Genomic DNA, 18,203 nt, shown 5'->3' with positions numbered 1-18,203 from the left:
TTTTTTTCAACTTGATTACTATGTGTTTCGGCTTGTTTCTCCTTGGGTTTATCCTGACTGGTACTCTCTGCGCTTCCTGAACTCGGGTGGCTATTTCCTTTCTCATGTTAGGGAAGTTTTCGACTATAATCTCTTCAAATATTTTCTCAGGTCCTTTCTCTTGCTATTCTCCTTCTGGTACCTCTATAATGCGAATGTTGTGTTATAGTTGTCCCAGAAGTCTCTTAGGCTGTCTTCATTTCTTTTCATTCTTTTCTCTTTATTCCATTCCACAGCAGTGAATTCCACCATTCTGTCTTCCAGGTCACTTATCTGTTCTTCTGCCTCAGCTATCCTGCTATTGAATCTTTCTAGTGTATTTTTTCTGTTCAGTTATTGCAATGTTCATCTCTGTCTGTTCTTTAATTCTTTAGGTCTTTGTTAAACATTCCTTGCATCTTCTTGATATTTGCCTCCATTCTTTTTCCAAGGTCCTGGATTAACTTCACTATCAGTATTCTGAATTCTTTTTCTGGAAGTTTGCCTATTTCCACTTCATTTAGTTGTTTTTCTGGGGTTTTATCTTGTTCCTTCATCTGGTACATAGCCCTCTGCCTTTTCATCTTGTCTGTCTTTCTTTGAATGTGTTTTTTTTCCACAGGCTACAGGATTGTAGTTCTTCTTGCTTCTGCTGTCTGCCTTCTGGTGGATGAGGCTATCTAAGAGGCTTGTGAAAGTTTCCTGATGGGAGGGATTTGTGGTGGGTAGAGCTGGCTGTTTCTCTGGTGGGAAGAGCTCAGTAATACTTTAATCTGCTTGTCTGCTGAGGGGTGGGGATGGGTTCCCTCCCTGTTGGTTGTTTGGCTTGAGGCAACCCAATACTGGAACCTACCCGGGCTCTTTGGTGGGGCTAATGGTGGACTCTGGGAGGGCTCACACCAAGGAGTACTTCCCAGAACTTCTGCTGCCAGTGTCCTTGTCCCAGTGGTGAGCCACAGCCACCCCCCGCCTCTGCAGGAGACCCTCCAACACTAGCAGGTAGGTCTGATTCAGTCTCCTACGGGGTCACTACTCCTTCCCCCTGGGTCCCGATGCACACACTACTTTGTGTGTGCCCTCCGGAGTGGAGTCTCTGTTTCCTCAATTTCTGTCAAAGTCCTGCAGTCAAATCCCGCTAGGCTTCAAAGTCTGATTCTCTAGGAATTCCTCCTCCCATTGCTGGACCCCCTGGTTAGGAAGCTTGACATGGGGCTCAGAACCTTCACTCCAGTGGGTGAACTTCTGTGGTATAAGTGTTCTCCAGTTTCTGAGTCACCCACCCAGCAGTTATGGGATTTGATTTTATTGTGATTGTGCCCCTCCTGCCATCTCATTGTGACTTCTCCTTTGTCTCTGGATGCGGGGTATCTTTTGTGGTGAGTTCCAGTGTCTTTCTGTCAAAGATTGTTCAGCAGTTAGTTGTGATTCTGATGCTCTCGCAAGAGGCAGTGAACGCATGTCCTTCTACAAACCATCTTGAACCAATCTCGATATTAAGTTCTTATAAGAAATTCACTTCCATGATCAATTCATAGCATTCATTATGATATTATATGTATATATATTATAGATTATAAATATTATATCTATCTCTATCTTTATCTAATGGTTAATTTTATGTGTTAACCTGATTATTAACACATAAAATCCCTGGGAATAATGGATGCCCAGGGAGTTGGTAAAACATTTGTTCTGAGTGTGTCTGGGAGGATGTTTTCTAAGGAGATTTGAATTGGTAGACTGAGTAAAGAAGATCATCTTCACCAATACAGATGGACACTATCTAATTTGTTGAGACTGGGATAGAACAAAAAGTTACAAGATGAGCAAATTTACTCTCTGCTTGAGCTGCAATATCCTTCGTCTCCTGCCCTTGCAGAGCAGCATTCCTGGTTCTCAGGTCCAGACTCTACTTAGACCAGGACCTATTCCATCAGTCCCCCTGGTTTTTGGGTCTTCAGACTCATACTGGGATTTACCACATTGGCTCCCCTGGTTCTCAGACCTTTGAGTTTGGACTAGAACTGCACCACTGACTTTATTGGGCCTCCAGTTTGCAGCCAGCAGATCATAAGTCTTCTTAACCTCTATAATCATGTAAGTCAATCCCTTAAGATAAATCTTTCTATATATTGATATATATCCTATTGGTTCTGTTTCTCTAGACAACCCTGGCAAACACTATATAGTATATATACATACACACATACAGGCATATCTTGGAAAAATTGTGGGTTTTGTTCCAGACTACCACAATAAAGTGAATGGTGCAATAAAGCTAATCACATAATTTTTTTGGTTTTCCAGTGCATAAAAATGTCGTGTTTATACTACACTATTAAGCGTGAATGACTTTCTGTCTAAAAAGCAATGTATTGATACATGCCTTAATTAAAAAATACTTTATTGCTAAAAAAGCCTAACCATAATCTGACAATGCAAGGTTGCCACAAATCTTAAATTTTGTAAAAAATGTCATATCTGTGAAGTACAATAAAAAGAGGTATGTTTGTATATGAATTTATTTACTAGACATTAACATTAACTTAGAGATAAAATTTTCTATACAATGATAGAGTCTGGGAAATTTTCCAGAAAATCCATTTGTTTAATTTTTAAGCTTTATTAATTCAAAGAAATCATATTTTGAAATATTTATCTTGTTCTTAAATATTTAAATATTTTCAAAATTATATATGTAATTCTAATTATAGTGATCATAGGTTTGTGCTTTATAAAGACACACACACTCACACATAGACCTCATGTAATACCTACACTTTTTTAAAGTTTGTATTTCTGATTTTATTTTGTATGTAAACTCTCTTTTCTTCTTTAATTGGTACTGAATAAGTATTTGTTGTTGAATGAATCCTTGAAGATAAGCATATATGTCATACACCAATGACTAGCAACGCTAAAAAAAAAAAATGCTCTTAAAGTAAAGATATACTTTTAAAGGAGAATTCCCTCCAAGCCAGCCCCATAGTATTCAGAAAGAAGCTGAGAACAGCTAGTGTAATTAAATCGGTTCATTTTTCTGGTTAATTGCCAGAAATCAAATAAGGAAAGAAAAAAAAAAAAAGTACATCACCAAAATTTTAAAATAAATAGCTTCTTAAATTTCTAAAGGCTTCTTGAAATCTCCATTCCTCTGCACCCTTATTTATTTTCCAACAAGAAACAAAGGTCTTTTGAATACTCACCAACGATATTTGGTGCCAAGATCTAAGGTCCTCTCACTTTATTGCAAAAATTTCCTCCCAATTAGTTGTAGTCTGGAAAGAAAGAAGAAAACTCATCCCGTCTAATTGCAAAGCCAATCCCCTACTAGAATTTCCTGCTTGAGGGATGAGTGTGATAACTACACTAATTCACCTCCTCTTTTCATCTTAACAAATATTCCTGTATAAAGAATAACTTAAAAAAATGTTTCATGATTGGGAAACATTTATTTAATCTTTTGGTTAAAGGAAAGAGCATGGTTTTGTAACATAGTAAAATGCCAGATGTTGTACTTTGTTCAATGGATAATAAAGAAAGATAATAAAACCTCCTTATGGTTTTCAGGTACTCATATCCTAGTGCTGCTAACATAGAATAAGTTACATGTGAATGTCTCAATGGATATAAAACTTGCCAAAACTCAGGGAACCGTTTCATGTCATTCAAAAGCTTTGAAACAAGTAGCTTTGGTTGGCCTAAACAGAATCAAAAACTTCATCCATGATAATTGCTTTTCTTAAAATTTTAATAAACCTAGCAACCAAACATTTTTTCCTCAGACCTTGAATGCTTCAGAAGTCAGCAGTTTTGTCTTGCAGTTTCCACATTTTAAACCAACTGCTTTCACTTTTATTATAATTTGTATGCATATATCCTGTCTTAATTATAATTAATAATTATAATATCCTGTCTATATTATAATAATATATGTTATTAGTACAATATTATATTATTTTCAGCTATACAGCACAATGATTCCATATTTGTATATTTTGCAATATGATTACCACAACAAGTCTAGTTAACATCTTTCACCATGCATAGTTATAAAACTTTTTTTCTTGTGATGAGAACTTTTTAACATCTACTCCTTAGCAACTTTCAAATAGGCAATACAGTATTATTAACTATAGTCACCATGCTGTACATTACATCCCATGACTTATTTATTTTATAACTGGAAGTTTGTACCTTTTAATGTTTTTAATTTTAGGTCTAAAAACAAATATTTTGTGACATGACTTACCAATATCATATAGCTAAATTCTCTCATCTTACCTTTTCACAGTATATAAACTCATATAGAGGTAGATGATTTTGAGTTCAAAAGTTTTAAGCAGGAAAACATTTTTCAACTTTAATAAAAAATTGCCTAGAAGAAGCTTTATAACTTATTTTTTCTGAAGAAATTAATCTAGACAAACTCTAAATTCTAGGAAAATTGAATGCAGGATCTACAGGCTTTATGTAGTAAGATGAGGGAAGCACGATTATGCACGTGCCTTGCCTTGAAGTCTGTAAGACCACATCATTCAGACTATTGAAGCTTATGGTTAAGGTCATTATTTGCTGTCTAAAATTCTTCACAAAATCATTACTTGATATTATATTTAAATTGGTTAAACACATTCTTAGGGTGAAACAATTCAGAAGACATTTTGAGACACTTAAATATAATTCTGTCAATGAAATTTATAGTGGAACTAGATCTGAGTTCTACTTTTTAAAGTATATCAGTACTTTTTTCTTACTAGAATTTCATCTGGAAACTGTTTCTTATTAACAATGCATTTTTTATTTTTGACCTGTTATTTTTAGCAAAAATTTTATGAAGACTATTTATAAAGAATATTCTTTTCTACATAGGCATTAAAAATTTCAGTTGATCATCATAAGCTTGTATTCAATTTATTTGAAAAAACTGGGAATCTATAACACATAATTGCTATGTGCTAGACATAGTGAGAAATATGAGGACGTTACCATGACTTTCACTTCAGGTTATGACTGAATAGTTGTCACAAATTACCACAAACTCAGTAGCTTAAAACAGCATACATTTATTATTTTCTCTTATACTGTTGAAGGTCAGAAATCTAAAGTGAGTTAGCAAGTCGTGATCCTTCTGGAGACCCCAGGTGGAGAATCCATTTTCTTGCTTTTTCCAGTTTCTAGATCTGTCCATATTTCTTGGCTCATGGCCACATCTCTCTGAGCTCTACTTCTGTTGTTATATCACCTCCTCTGATCTTTTGCACAAAATATTTCCAAATGTCTTACAAACTCTATGCTAGTTATATCACATTTGATTCAGCTGACCTCCAGGAGCCAAATGGTTACTATTTATTCAGTTGACTTATTTCTTGTGTTAATAAAAGGTTATATTGTTTGTGTGAGGTTCTTTCATAGTAGACTGGAGACATAGTATTTAATATGTTAAATCATTGATAATTTTGTTCTTTATGAAATAGATTTTACAGAAGAATTAATTGTAAAACCTTTCCTCTGGATTTATTTTTTGTCACCTTCTCTTTCTCTCTGTAAGGAATACATGGATAAAAGGGAACATATCTGTGTAAAGTAAACTGCTATCCTAGAGGACTGGATGGTTTTAAAAAAATATTCTATAAAGACAAATTATCAGTAATGTATTTCTGTAGTGGTCTCTAGAAATGAGAGGACTTATAAACGTTTAAAGCATATCAAAAAATTTTATTATGCCACTATTGGATCATCATAGAACTTTTATGAAATAATTACAATTTCAAATAAAATGTTGCATGAAATATTTAAAGTGTTTATGGTGATTCTAAAAAATTTTAAAAACCTGAAATAAAATCTATTCCCTAGAAACAGTATAACCCTTGGAAATTTTGGTCAATGCACTAAAATAATAAATGTAATTATGTGCTGAGTCTTTCTAATCGTAATTAAGTTAGTGAACAAAAGTATATTTTATTCCATTTTGGCTTTATGTTATTTGATCCACATGTCTTTTCTTACTTTATGTGGAAGCTCTGGAGCTATATTTACATATGACATTTTCCAAATTTAATTATGGCAGAGTTCAACCAATATACACTACAATATAATCTTTTGTATCCTTTAACATCTTACATTTTACTGTTGACTGCATTTTCATTCAACTCCAGCAACAATAACAAAATAATCCTTAATGTATTTTATCCTCCCCCTCTCACCACGGAGATTCAATGAATTTATAACATGCTGTGCAATCTGAACTCTGCCTCAGAGCCGTGCTTGAATGAGGTCCTTCTGAATAAACTCTGTCAAGCTTGACTCTCCTATCTTGTGCATTATCTCAGTAAGAGGCTACATGGGGTCATATTCTGTATTCAGTAGTTTTAATTTATTAAGACATTGAACTATGTTATAAAAACAAATTTACTTTTTATAGTTAATGTGAAAAAAGAAAATGCAATCACCCACAACATTTACTAACCAAATAAAGTCTAAAGACTTTTTGGTGGGAGCAGAAAGAGTATGGATGAACATAATCAATTTTGTTTAGATGAAAAAAGTATAAATTATAGCAAAACATAAGAATAAGAAAATATTTACTTTTAAAGACAGTAATTTGAAAATGTTGAGTTAGCAATGAACACAGAAGTAATAATTCAAATGATTTTGAATAATTATCTTAATTCTCTGACCCTCGTTTCCTCATTTACTAATACTTATTTCCTTTCTTAAAATCAGGTTAAAATGAAGTAATAGTATAGACAATACTGCAGTATGATGTATAGGAAAGTTGTTAAGGTAGTAAATCCTAAGCGTTCTCATCTCAAGGAGAACTTTTTTTTTCTTCTTTTCTCTTTTCTTCTTTCTTTTCTTTTTATTGAAATTTATATGAGAAGATGGATGTTAACTGAATGTACCGTGGTGATCATTTCATAATATGTATAAATCAAACCATCATGCCATATGCTTTAAACCTATACAGTGATGTATGTCAAAAATTTTTCAATAAAACTGGAAAAAAATAATATTTGATAAATTAAAAAATTAAGTAATAGAAGTAATAGAGTGCCATTAAAATTATATTAGTGCCTGATAATTAATTTATCTTATTAGTAATAATATGTCATATGTTTGATAAATCAAGACCAAATCTCATAATAAACATGTTGTTTCCAACCAAATGGTAATGCTATTTTTAGTAACTATAATTTTTTGATGAGCTAAAGATCTTGATGGCATGTTGTTTTGTCCTAAGCCACTATCTCTGTTTCTCTGTCTCTGCTTTCCCAGATTCTTCTTTCCTAGGTCCCACTGCTCATTCCAAGTTCCAAAGTCCCAAGGAAAGGTCACCAATTGACTCACACTGATAAGCTATCCAACTTTGATCCAATTAACCATGTCCCAGGTCTAGTTCAGTTTTGCATGATTACCAGGGGCCACCAGTCTTGGTGAGGAGGCCACCTTACCAACTAGAGCTTGAGAAGGAGTTTAATATAGTGGTTGAGAGTTGGGGCTCTGAAGCCAGATCATGTAGGCAGGTTTCCAGGACTGCTGTTTCCAAGCTATGGTAATTAGGTTCAGTCATTTTAGCCTTTCTGTGCCTTAGTTTCTTAATTTATAAAAAAGGATAATAATAGCCCAAACTTCATGGAGAAACTGTGGAGATTAATTGAATTAGTCATGGAAAATGCTTTGTAAAATTTCTGACATTCAGTGAGGGCTCTATAAATGGTGGCTCTTATTGTCATCTCTAAAGACTAGGAAAAATTATGTAGATATTAATCTCCTTTTTCTTTCTCACTTTATTTTTCTTACTCTGGCTTAATCACATTAGCTAAGTGTTTGTATTCCCTTTGTTTTACAGGACAGAATGCTGAAACTATTTTCACACAACCTGCATTTTTGGCATAGGCTTGAAGGGATTAATAGACTTGATGAGGCAAGTATTTTCAAAGACAAGAGGGAGAAAAGGATTCCTTAAGATCAGGAAACATTACAGAAAGGAAAAATGATATTTCTGCTGCACAGATGCAAGCATTTCTCTTGGATATATCCCTAGGAGTTAAATGGTGGGGCTGTGGAATACAGTGAAAGTCAATTTATAGAAAATCCAAATTGTTTCCCCAAATTATTCTATAGATCTAAACTCACATGAGCCACTTTTAAAAGATCCTATTGACTTGCATTCTCCTCTCTATTTGGTATTGAAACTGAGAAGGACCATGTGGGACTCCTAGGCACGGGACAAAAAAGGAATTTTTTTGTCCCCCATTTTTTGTAGGCAAGACTCCAGCCTCCATGACCTTCCCTGAGTTCCAAAGGGCAGATTTGAACAGTTGCCAAACAAGGGAGGAGCAGCGAGGAAACCACCTGAGGCAAGATTAAAGGCACCAGAGACATACAGCACTGTCTAAGTTTAAGGTGTATAGTAAAATGGTTTGACTTACATGTATTGTGAAATGATAACCACATTAATTTTAGTTAACATTCAATTATATTTCTCTATAATAACAAACTATTCGAAATGAAAAATAAAACAAATTCCATTCAAAATATCAAAAGAACAAAATACTAAGGAATAAATTTAAGAAAAGAAGTGTAAGATTTATACAGAGATAACTATAAAAATATTACTGAGAGAAATTCTCACTAAAACCAGAAAAAACACATTTACAATATAAAAGGTAGAACAATAAAAAATGGAAAGCTATAATAAAAAATAAATAAAAATTAAAAAGAAGAAATGTAATTTAATTTTTATATTGATCATGTATCCCCAAAACTTGCTAAACTTATTAACTTCTAGTCGTTTTTTAAAAATTGATTTAGAATTTTCTACATACAAGATCAGGTAGGCTGTGAATAAAGGCAGTTTTACTTCTTTGTTAAAAAAAATAAATAAATAAATAAAAAAAAATAAAGGCACCAGAGAAACTCATCAAACTTAGGAGACCACCTGAGACAAGATTAAGGGAGTGCAGGCCCTGCACATACCCTAATCTTGTCAGCAACTCTACCCTTGAACCTTCTCAGGTTGGGACACATAGTTTTTGAGGGCAGGAGCCTGCTGTGTCCCACTTTGCCTGGCAAAGCAATAAAGCTATTCTTTTCTACCTCACCCCAAACTCTGTCTCCTTAGGCACTGCTGTAGAGGCTGAGATTTCAGCATTAGAATATATTTTTTAAAATTTTTATTGGAGACTATTTGGTATTGTTAAAACTCATTTTTTTTCAGTCCTTTGGTTGTGAGGTGGCCTCATTAGGGCCATGATTTGTGTTTCCCTCATTACTTGTTCTCATATGTATTTCCTATTGTATGGAATGCCTATTCACGGAATAATAGTCTAAACATTTAGCAATTGGTACAAAATGGCAACAGCTAATGTAAACAGGTACCAGGCCAATCAATAAAAAGATGGATATAAAGGATAGTAAGCTTGTATCTTTGTGTACTGGCTCAATATTAACCCAAGCTTCTCATGTCTTTTGCCCATTTTCTATAGTGTTGTATGCTTTTTCAGTTGTTGATTTATAGTTTATACTCTTTACACACCAATCTTTTGTCAGACTTGTGTATCATAGGTATTTTTATCCCAGGTGTAGCTTATTTTTTCCCACTAAATCCTAACTTTAATGTAGCTAAATTTAAATATCTTTTATTAAGACCTATGGTTTGTTGTTGTTGCTATTGTTTTTACAGCTTGTTTAAGAATGCTTATACCAAAGTCTAAAATATATATTTTTTTAGTGGTAAGTATTTAAACTTTTCCATTAGGTTATTACATTTTTAAATGATTTGGATTTGAATTCTGTGTATGTGTGAGATCGAGATCAGATTTCTTGCTTGTTTTCTTTATGGATAATGAGCTTTCCTATGTGTTTATTTTGTCCCTCCTTTCCTGATATATCTCTGATGCCACTGTTTTTGTGTATTAAAGTTCCATATATGCATAATATTTTTGTAAACTTCTTTCTTGTTTCATTGGTCTTTTTGTCTATTCATGTGCTAATACTGTCTTAATTACTTTGTTTTAGATGAATCTTGGTATATGATAAGGCAAGTCTCCTATAAGAAGGGTCTTCTTTTATATGCTTAGAATTTTGTTTTTTAATACTAATTTTAGAATAGATTCTTCTAATTCTGTATGAAATCTTGTTAGCATTGTGTTTGAAATTGTCTTACATCTATATGCTATTTAAGGGAGCAAGTCTCTGTATATAGAGTTTTATGTCTTAATTTGCTTATGTCTTCATTATATTTCAGTAAAGTTTTATAATTATTCTGTATACAGGTATCTTATCTGCATACAGGTAATCTTTGTTAGATTAGAAAAGGCTTTAATATGTAAAAGAACATGACTTTTATGCTAATCTATATTTGTGGAGTAACAAACACTCAAATAAGTCACAATGAGAAGCTGGGATATCTTAATAGGTTCCCTCATCATATATTTTTATACATCTCTTTCAGAGCATTTTTCATGTTTTTCCAGTTTAAAAATCTCCATTTAAATCTTATCTACATTCATTGTATCTCTCCCCAAACTTCTGCTGCACTTGCATTGATATTTTGTAAATTTTAAGTTGAGAGTTACATGTCTCTTAATGTTGAAGGAGGTCATCAAGAGTATCTGACTTCCAGTTGACCAGAGAACAGGACCTGGGCAATCAGAGGCTCCTCACCCTCTCTCCTCTCCTTGGAATATAAGTTCTGCCTACCATTCCCAGGTGGGAGCCATTGTCAAAGACACAGACTTGAGAGAGCAGTGAGTAGTTGGATGGATATGTGACTCTATATAAACTTCTAAGATTCTTTCGTGAGGGTGTGGACATCTACTCATCTTGCAGCTGCCCAAGACAAGCCACATATGTAAGTTCTTGTTTATTATACCTGCCACCTATCAATCTGGAGTGGTCTGCCTCTTTCTTGGTCTCTCCTTGCCCTCTGTGTATGGGGGCTAATTTCAGATTTTACCCCTGGAAACTTCTGAGGTTTTGGACCAACACTCCACAGTTTATTTAATATTGTAAATACTGTTTTATCAACTTAATGGTTGGAGAAATAAATACTTATTTAATGATTTTTGTCAAAGTGATATTTTATTCATTGTAACTATTACCTGCTTAGTAAAACTTTTAAAACACTTTACTTAAATTATTTTAAATAATTATTCTATACATGGAAACATAAGTATTTATTTAAAAAAAATAAAAGAGCAGAAACAAAAATTTCTTATAATTCCAACGTCTAAGGATTAGCTCTCATAATTTAAAATATTGTTTAAGTTGTGTATCTATTCATATACAGTATTAAATCTAGAAATTAGAATAATATTTATTTCCTCCTTTAAAATATAGCTTAAAAATATATTGCAAGCAAGACATTAGACATTGATTTGTAGCATGGTCTTTAATAAACAAATAGAATATCTTCACATGAATGTGTCACATTTTACGTAACACATCCTCTATCACTGTCAAATGATTCTAATGTTTAGTATTATTTAATGATGCTTTTGATACTGATGTAATGATGTAATATTCTTGAATATTTCTTTGAGTTCAAATTCTTAAAAATGGATTTATTGAATCAAAACATGTCAATAATTTTATGGCATTTGATGCAAATTGCTAAATGACACTATACGGACTAGTATAATTATCCTTGTCTTACAGCATGATATTTCAAATATCCTATTGAAACCGTGCAACTCAGACTGGGACTTGAACCCATGGGCTGGGACTTGAACCCTGCCAAAACACAGATTGGGACTTGAACCCACTGAGATCACACACCTGTTCTCAGGATTTAATGAAGCTCAGGTTCTTGATGTCTCATTACAGAAAGAATTCAGTGAGAGACAAAGTGATAGGTAAGAAGTGGATTTATTTAGAGAGAAACACACTCGGCAGGCAGACAGAGTGTGGACCATCTCAGAAGGCGAGAGAGGCCCCAGAGTATGAGGTTGTCAGTTTTTATAAGGGTGGGTTATTTCATAGGCTAATGAGTGAGAGGAGTGTTCCAGCTATTTGGGGGAAGGGATGGGGATTTCTAGAAACTGGGCCACCGGCCAATTTTTGACATTTACGGTAAGCCTTGGAACTGTCATGGTGCCTGTGGATGTGTCATTTAGCTTGCTGATGTGTTACAATGAGTGTATACTGAGGATCAAGGTCTAATGGAAGACAACTCATCTGCCATCTTGGACCTATTTGATTCTAATCCGTTTATGTCGTGTCCTCGGGCTATGTCATTCTTTTAAAGGTTGTGCCCTGCCCCCTTCCCTCCTGTTTCATCCCCCTCTCAGAGATTTTATTCCTATATTCTTATGGGAAGCAAAGGGATGATGGTCAGTCTTCTGTAACTGCTAACTGCTTCAAGGCTCAGTAGGGGTACCGATCATCCTATCAGGGAGTAAAAATCTCTGGATGCCTGATCTAGGGGTCCCAGGGGCAGACAGCTCTTTGTTTTAGGTCGGTATGGGTTGGAATCCTCTCACAGCCATCTTCTTGATGTGGAACTGTTGTAACGACTTCCATAGGTTTTCTATGAATCTCCTTGATGACTGAGCAATTTTTGTAAAAGCATCAGAGTACAAAAATGTCTGTAAGTGACAAAAGACTTAAAAGGCATGGCTAAACATTTGATTACATTTAATTTAACATACGAAATAATCCTAGTCAAATATTTCTCTTTGAGATACCTCAGGGTCCTCTAAAGTATCCCAGAGTTACTTGGTAATCAAAAGAACTTCAATTAAAATTTGATACTTGGGAAATTTGTCAAAAAGTTTTAAAACACTTGGTCAAATAAGATCATAGGTCACTGTGAGACAATACTTATTCTTTTTTTTTTTTTTTTTAATTTATTTTTTTTATTTTTGGCTGTGTTGGGTCTTCGTTTCTGTGTGAGGGCTTTCTCCAGTTGCGGCGAGCGGGGGCTACTCTTCATCGCAGTGCACGGGCCTCTCACTGTCGTGGCCTCTCCCATTGCGGAGCACAGGCTCCAGACGCGCAGGCTCAGTAGTTGTGGCTCACGGGCCCAGTTGCTCCACGGCATGTGGGATCTTCCCAGACCAGGGCTCGAACCCGTGTCTTCTGCACTGGCAGGCAGACTCTCAACCACTGTGCCACCAGGGAAGCCCAATACTTATTCTTTAACCAAAGTGACAATAAAAGATTTCAAAGGCAAATACAGAACAGATCACTTAAAAGTAAAGAAACTTAAAATCTGTTATCAAAGGAAGTTCAACACTTTAAGAAAACTTGTCCTCTTAACAGAGAGAAAAGCCACATTCAAGTCTTGCATCAGCTTTCTTTTTTAAAATTCATTTACTCAATTAAATTTATTCTAAACTTAGTCAGTCCTGACCATGAACAAAACCCTTTTCTCAGGGTCCACTTTCTGCAAGCCTTCTATCACTTTCTGTATCCATCACTTTATTTTTTTTCCATCCAGAAACAACCAGCTGTAAGACAGAGTTACTTTCTTTTCCCTTCATAAAATGCAATTCCATTCCTCATACATTCTTTACTGAAGACTCTGAAGACATGTCTATATTAATCAAGCCAACAAGCTTAAGCCACCTTTAATACCAGAATTTAATTTAATGTTGAATATTTCCTAGATCATGTGAACCCAAAATTCATTCTGGCTAGTTTTATATTCCTATTTATATAAACACTTAATTTTTTAAAGTCAACTAAATAGAGCTCTTTTATGAATTAATTTTGGTAACATCATATATCTACAACACACATAGATACATATGAACATATAAACAAACACAGAGACCTCATAGTTCTCATTTCAAAATTTCAGCCCTGAGTCATGTACAGCAGTGCAAAACCCATCAGTTTACAAAAGAGGTTGGATTAAAATTGTGTTTCTGGCAGATGGAACAAGTCAAGTTCATTTGTCTAGATGGTTAAATCTTTTTATTAATATTTATAGAAAAGACACTTAGGATTTCTATTTTTCCTTGACAAGTCAAGTTCTAAATTACTTTCCCTCTTTTCAAAATCTGCATTTTAAAAAGATGGCAGAGATAAGGGTTCCTAAGAAGACCAGATAGGACATTTGCATCTCAAAGGTAAAGGCAAGTTTCTCCTAGGATGACTTTACTTCTCCTTTGTTTAATACTTACAAGCCCCTTAAGATAAATAGGGAAGGTTTTGTGAGTGGTAAAATGATTGCTGGGTTTTGGATTATTTTTGGAGCCACACCTCTGGTCCTGTAAAGACTAGATTTGTAAAACAAGGACAGTTTTGGGTTTTTTTTTCAAAGAATAGGGTGGCTACCTCAATGATAATGAAGGACTGATATACCCATTCACCTATGTTGGAATGTTTTACTTTTCCTCATTTAGCTTAGGGGAAAAGTCCTCTTCCAAAATTTCTATCAGACCCCGAATATCAGCTATGGTTAGTTTAGTCAGACGAGCGGTCTCCCATTTACAAACACTTTTGAGGACCTTCCCTAGGTTTAAGAAATTTGTACCTTATATTTAAACATTCTCTAACCCTTTTTACTTAATAATCATTGCCTGGGTATCTTCAGCCAACCCATAACCTTGATATTCCACATTCCAGGGTCTTACTAAGTCTTCTATTGCAGCTTCAGATTTTATCTGTTCCTTTCTGCTTTCTCTTAGAACCATTTGGTGTTGAGGGTGGTTCCCTTGCTCCTCAAGAAATAGAGTGACTTCTAACTTAGTTAATAAATCTCTTCCCATTAAAGGGATGGGACAATCAGGCACAAATGGAAAGGAATGTAAAAACAGCTGGCCATTGATCTTGAACAAAAGGGGTTCCAGGAAAGTGTGTGCCTGTCTCTTCCCTGACACTCTCCATTACATACTCCTTATGGTTGCTAAAGTTTCCATTCCTTTAGGTTAAGACCGAAAAGGTTGCACCAGTGTCTATAAGAAATTCTATCGGTTGGCCCAACACATCAATGACCATCCGAGGCTCAACATTAATTATGTAGATGGTGTCCCTAGGTAGAGTCACTTTTGACCTTGGACCCTTTCAGTCTTCTGATTGCAAAGCCATCAATGGCCAAGGGGCTGCCTTCCCTCTCTAAAATCTGGGGCATTCCCTCTTCCAGTGCTCTGGCTGTTTGCAAAAGGTGCATGGATCACAATCCTCCCTCCAGTGCCCTTTTTGTCCACACAGGGTACACTGGTCCTGTCTGGGTACCCATGGGCCTAGTGGTCCACCAGGTGTAGATTGGCCCAGAAAAGCCAGCTTCCCCTTTGATGGTCTCTGAGAGGACAAAGCCACTGCAATCATTTGGGCCTTTTGCATATTTCTCTGGGTGCATTCAGCCTTTTTGGCCATATCCTTATTGTTGCAAATAAAATAAGCCAATTGGAAATCATTCACTGGAGTCTGAGGACCAGCAGTTGCCTTCTGAATTTTGTACCTGATGTCTGGGGCAGACTGGGCTATGACATACATAGCCAGCCCTTTGGGGGAGGAGGGATCTACGTTTGTATACTTCTTAAAGCCTCCACTAGTCTCCCATGGAAGACTGCAGGATTTTCGTCCTGTCCCTGTTGGACCTCTTTCACCTTTTTTATAATTTACAGGTTTTACTGTAAGTTTCTTCATACCCTCTATTAAACAGTTAATCACATGGTCCCATCTATCTCTATCAATAGAATTCACCTGGTAATTCCATTGTGGGTTTGCCTCAGGGATGGCCTCATTTTCCATCCAGTGTACTTCATCGTCTCATAGGGTGGGTCAGTTAAAATGTTCTCCGTGTCCTTCCTAGAGTTATCCCTCCAAGCTAGAAATGCCTTAAATTCCTTTTGGGTCCCATTGCTTAGATACAAGGCCATGAAAATTAGATCATAGTGTACTTCACTCCATTTTAAATTTCCTAACTCATATTGTGGCCAAACCTGATTACATAACCTAATAAGATTTTTTCCTATTTAATTCCTGTTGTCCTAATCTTTCCCAATCCCAGAGTATATGGCCCTGAGGGGTATTGGCCAGGATTGATGCAGCCCAAACCATTTTAGACCCAAACCTGAGGTGATGTCTCTAGTCGCATAATTTGGTCAAGATTTGCACTTATAATTTTAGATGCTCTCCCTTCCAAGGCAGTCTCCCAACCAGTTGTTAGTAACCAAAAAGTTGTTGCAAAAAAAAGGCACAGAAGGCGTTCCCAGTGGTGTTAATGATGAGTGGAAGTTGGTCTAGCTATAAGTTGGAAATAGAGGGTCAGCTCTTGTCAATAAAAAGTACATCTTGGCAGCCACACAGGTCTTCTGGGGTTAAGAGAAGAAAGAAAGAAAGAAATGGAACAGGAATGAACATAGAATGTAGGAGAAAAACATCAGAGTCAAGGAGAAGAGTATAGATTATCAAATATTGCAGCAACAATTCTGTCCTGGACCTGCTGTTGGATGTGCCTAAGCATAGCCATTCCATACCATCTTTCTATAGCAAACCATGCGGATTGCCATCATTCCTCTGATCCGGACCTAGGTTCCTGATCAGAGCCCTGAAGCATTCGGGGTTGACTGTCCTGATAAAAATGGGCAGACATATGTGGAGAGTCCTCCCTGATACACCTGGCCTGTGGTGTCCCATAAGCCTGTCTAGGACCAAGACCTAACTCTCAACAGTTTCTTACCTTATCACTGTCCCTTCTTGGTCACCAGCTGAAACCGTGCAAGTCAGATTGGGACTTGAACCCACAGTCCTTTAACTGAGATCACACACCTGGTCTCATGACTTAAAGAAGCTCAGGTTCTTGATGTCTCATCACAGAAAGAATTCCGTGAGAGACAATGTGATACGTAAGATGTGGATTTATTTAGAGAGAAACACACTCCACAGACAGAGTGTGGGCCATCTCAGAAGGCAAGAGCAGCCCCAGGGTATGGGATTGTCAGTTTTTATAGGGGTGGGTGATTTCATAGGCTAATGGGTGGGAGCAGTATTCCAGCTATTTTGGGGAAGGGGTGGGGATTTCCAGAAATTGGGCCACTGCCCACTTTTTGACCTTTATGTTCAGCCTTGGAACTGACATGGTGCCTGTGGGTGTGTCATTTAGCTTGCTGATGTGTTACAATGAGCGTATACTGAGGCTCAAGGTCTAATGGAAGACAACTAGTTGGCCATCTTGGACCTATTTGGTTCTAATACGTTTATGTTGTGTTCTTGGTCTATGTCATTCTTTTAAAGGTTGTGCCCTGCATCCTTCCCTCCTGTTTCACTATCATCATTTACAACACAAAGTATTCTAAATTTATTCCTAAACTTTAGTTTCTCAGGGTTCTGGCTCTGCCAATCTAATTTGTTTTTGTAACCATTTATCTTTATCTATATGTTTTAATTATAATAATTAAAAAGTGAAATCTGTAATCTAATTTGTAAAATCTGTATTTAAAAAAAAAAATTCTTTGTATTGTTATTTGGAACTTTGACTTTTCCAGATATTTTTGAAACATATTATCCAGTTCCAAATCATTTAATATAATCTCTGTTTATACCTGAAATTCAGGTGCTTAAAAAGAAAATTGACATACTATACTGTTAAGTCTTTTTATTCAGGAATATGCTATTGTATAAGATATTCAAATATAGAATATCGTTTTTTTTTTTTAGAGATTTCATGTAATGTCTGAAACATTTATATTAACATATTTCCATAAAAATAACCCAATGAAAGTTTAGTATTAGTTGTTTTGTTTGTTTTTTTATACTGCAGGGTCTTATTAGTCATCAATTTTATACACATCAGTGTATACATGTCAATCCCAATCGCCCAATTCAGCACACCACTATCCCCACCCCACGGCAGTTTCCCCCCCTTGGTGTCCATATGTCTGTTCTCTACATCTGTGTCTCAACGTCTGCCCTGCAAACCGGCTCATCTGTATCATTTTTCTAGGTTCCACATACATGCGTTAATATATGATATTTGTTTTTCACTTTCTGACTTACTTCACTCTGTATGACAGTCTTTAGATCCATCCATGTCTCAACAAATGACTCAATTTCGTTCCTTTTTATGGCTGAATAATATTCCATTGTATATATGTACCACTACTTCTTTATCCATTCGTCTGTTGATGGGAATTTAAGTTGCTTCCATGACCTGGCTATTGTAAATAGTGCTGCAATGAACATTGGGGTGCATGTGTCTTTTTGAATTAAGGTTTTCTCAGGGTATA

The sequence above is a fragment of the Eschrichtius robustus genome, chromosome 17 (assembly GCF_028021215.1).
Source record: "Eschrichtius robustus isolate mEscRob2 chromosome 17, mEscRob2.pri, whole genome shotgun sequence".
In the NCBI taxonomy this organism is placed as follows: domain Eukaryota; kingdom Metazoa; phylum Chordata; class Mammalia; order Artiodactyla; family Eschrichtiidae; genus Eschrichtius; species Eschrichtius robustus.
This window is presented reverse-complemented; position numbering follows the sequence as displayed.